Raw genomic sequence first — 3,767 nt, 5'->3', positions numbered from 1 at the left:
ACAGAGTTCTTCAATCACTGCCGCCAAGCTACAAGAGCTTCTTGATGAACTATAATATGCAAGGGATGGATAAGACGATTCCTGAGCTCTTCAGAATGCTAAAGGCTGCGGAGGTAGAAATCAAGAAAGAGCATCAAGTGTTGATTGTCAACAAGACCACCAGTTTCAAGAAAAAAGGTAAAGGGAAGAAGGGGAACTTCAAAAAGAATAGCAAGCCAGTTGCTTCTCAAGTGAAGAAACCCAAGTCTGGACCTAAGCCTGAGACTGAGTGCTTCTACTTCCAAGGAACTGGTCACTGGAAGCGGAACTGCCCCAAGTATTTGGCGAAGAAGGATGGCAAAGTGAAAATATATTTGATATACATGTTATTGATGTGTACTTTACTAATGCTCGCAGTAGTGCCTGGGTATTTGATACTGATTCAGTTGCTAACATTTGCAACTCGAAACAGGAGCTACAGATTAAGCAAAGATTGGCTAAGGAGGAGGTGATGATGCGCGTGTGAAATGGTTCCAAAGTCGATGTGATGGCCGTCGGCATGCTACCTCTACATCTACCTTCGGAATTAGTTTTAGACCTGAATAATTATTATTTGGTGCCAGCGTTGAGCATCAACATTATATCTGGATCTTGTTGGATGCGAGATGGTTATTCATTTAAATCAGAGAATAATGGTTGTTCTATTTAGATGAGTAATATCTTTTATGGTCATGCACCCTTGATGAGTGGACTATTTCTACTAAATCTTGATAGTAGTGATACACATGTTCATAATATTGAAGCAAAAAGATGCAGACTTGATAATGATAGTGCAACTTATTTGTCGCACTCCCGTTTAGGTCATATTGGTGTAAAGCGCATGAAGAAACTCTATTCTGACGGACTTCTGGAATCACTTAATTATGAATCACTTGGTACTTGCGACCCATGCCTCATGGCCAAGATGACTAAAACTCCGTTCTCCGGATCAATGGAGCGAGCAATAGAGTTATTGGAAATCATACATACTGATGTATGTGGTCCAATGAACATTGAAGCTCGCGATGGATATTGTTATTTTCTCACCTTCACGGATGATTTGAGCAGATATGGCTATACCTACTTGATGAAACATAAGTATGAAACATTTGAAAAGTTCAAAGAATTTCAGAGTGAAGTGGAAAATCATCGTAACAAGAAAATCAAGTTTCTATGATCTGATCGTGGAGGTGAGTATTTGAGTTATGAATTTGGACTTCATTTGAAACAATGTGGAATAGTTTCGCAACTCACGTGACCTGGAACACCACGACGTAATGGTGTGTTCAAATGTCATAATCGCACTTTATTAGATATGGTGTGATCTGTGATGTCTCTCACTGATTTACCGCTATCATCTTGGGGTTATGCTTTAGAGACGGCTGCATTCACGTTAAATAGGGCACCATCAAAATCCGTCGAGACGACACCTTATGAATTGTGGTTCGGCAAGAAACCCAAGTTGTCGTTTCTTAAAGTTTGGGGCTGCCATGCTTATGTGAAAAAGCTTCAACCTAATAATTCGAACCCAAATCAAAGAAATGTGTCTTCATAGGATACCCAAAGGAGACTGTTGGGTACACCTTCTATCACAGATCCGAAGGCAAGATATTCGTTGGTAATAATGGATCCTTTCTAGAGAAGGAGTTTCTCTCGAAAGAAGTGAGTGGGAGGAAAGTAGAACTTGACGAGGTAATTGTACTTTCTCCCTTATTGGAAAGTAGTTCATCACTGAAATCAGTTCCAGTGATTCCTACACCAGTAAGTGAGGAAGCTAATGATGATGATCATGAAACTTCTGATCAAGTTACTACCGAACCTCGCAGGTCAACCAGAGTAAGATCCGCACCAGAGTGGTACAGTAATCCTGTTCTGGAAGTCATGTTACTTGACCATGACGAACCTATGAACTATGAGGAAGCGATGGTGATCCCAGATTTCGCAAAATGGCTTGAGGCCATGAAATCTGAGATGGGATCCATGTATGAGAACAAAGTATGGACTTTGGTTGACTTTCCCTATGAACGACAGGCTGTGGAGAATAAATGGGTCTTCAAGAAGAAGACTGATGCTGACGGTAATGTTACTCTCTACAAAGCTCGACTTGTTGCAAAAGGTTTTCGACAAGTTCAAGGAGTTGACTACGATGAGACCTTCTCACCCGTAGCGAAGCTTAAGTCCGTCTGAATCATGTTAGCAATTGTCGCATTTTATGATTATGATATTTGGCAAATGGATGTCAAAACCGCATTCCTTAATGGATACCTTAAAGAAGAGTTGTATATGATGCAACCAGAAGGTTTTGTCGATCCAAAAGGTGCTAAGAACGTGTGCAAGCTCCAGCGATCAATTTATGGACTGGTGCAAGCCTCTCGGAGTTGGAATATATGCTTTGATAGTGTGATCAAAGCATATGGTTTTGTACAGACTTTTGGAGAAGCCTGTATTTACAAGAAAGTGAGTGGGAGCTCCGTAGCATTTCTGATATTATATGTAGATGACATATTGTTGATCGAAAATGATAGTGAAATTCTGAATAGCATAAAAGGATACATGAATAAGAATTTTTCAATGGAAGACCTCGGTGCAAATGCTTATATATTGGGCATCAAGATCTATAGAGATAGATCAAGACGCTTGATTGGACTTCCACAAAGCACATACCTTGATAAAGTTTTGAAGAAGTTCAAAATGGATCAGGCAAAGAAAGGGTTCTTGCCTGTATTACAAGGTGTGAAGTTGAGTCAGACTCAATGCCCGACCACTGCAGAAAATAGAAAGAGAATGAAAAGTCATTCCCTATCCTCCGTCATAGGTTCTATAAAATATGCTATGTTGTGTACCAGACCTATTGTGAACCTCACCATAAGTTTGGCAAGAGGGTATAATAGTGATCCAGGAGTGGATCACCGGACAGCGGTCAAAAATATCCTTAGTGGAATAAGGAAATGTTTCTCGGTAATGGAGGTGACAAAGAGTTCGTCGTAAAGAGTTACGTTGATGCAAGCTTTGACACTGATCTGGATGACTCTATGTCTCGATCTAGGTACATATTGAAAGTGGGAGCAATTATCTAGAGTAGCTCCGTGCAAAGCATTGTAGGCATAGAAAATTTGCAAAATACACACGGCTCTGAATGTGGCAGACCCGTTGACTAAATTTCTCTCACAAGCAAAACATGATCACTCTTTGGGTGTTAATCACATGGCGATGTGAACTAGATCATCGACTCTAGTAAACCCTTTGGGTGTTTGTCACATAGAGATGTGAACTAATAACATAAAGATGTGAACTATTCATGTTAAATCACATGACTTTGTGAACTAGATTGTTGACTCTAGTGCAAGTGGGAGACTGAATAAAATATGCCCTAGAGGCAATAATAAAGTTGTTATTTATGTTTCCTTATATCATGATAAATGTTTATTATTCATGCTAGAATTATATTAACCGGAAACTTAGTACATGTGTGAATACATAAACAGACAGAGTGTCACTAGTATGCCTCTACTTGACTAGCTCGTAAATCAAAGATGGTTAAGTTTCCTAGCCATGGACAAAGTGTTGTCATTTGATAAGCGGGATCAAATCACTCAAGAATGATTTGATTGACTTGACCCATCCGTTAGCTTAGCACGATGATCATTTAGTTTGTTGCTATTGCTTTCTCCACAACTATACATGTTCCTATGACTATGAGATCATGCAACTCCCAAATAGTGGAGGAACACTTTGTGTGCTACCAAACG

The sequence above is a fragment of the Triticum dicoccoides genome, chromosome 3A (genome assembly GCF_002162155.2).
Source record: "Triticum dicoccoides isolate Atlit2015 ecotype Zavitan chromosome 3A, WEW_v2.0, whole genome shotgun sequence".
Taxonomy (NCBI): domain Eukaryota; kingdom Viridiplantae; phylum Streptophyta; class Magnoliopsida; order Poales; family Poaceae; genus Triticum; species Triticum dicoccoides.
This window is presented reverse-complemented; position numbering follows the sequence as displayed.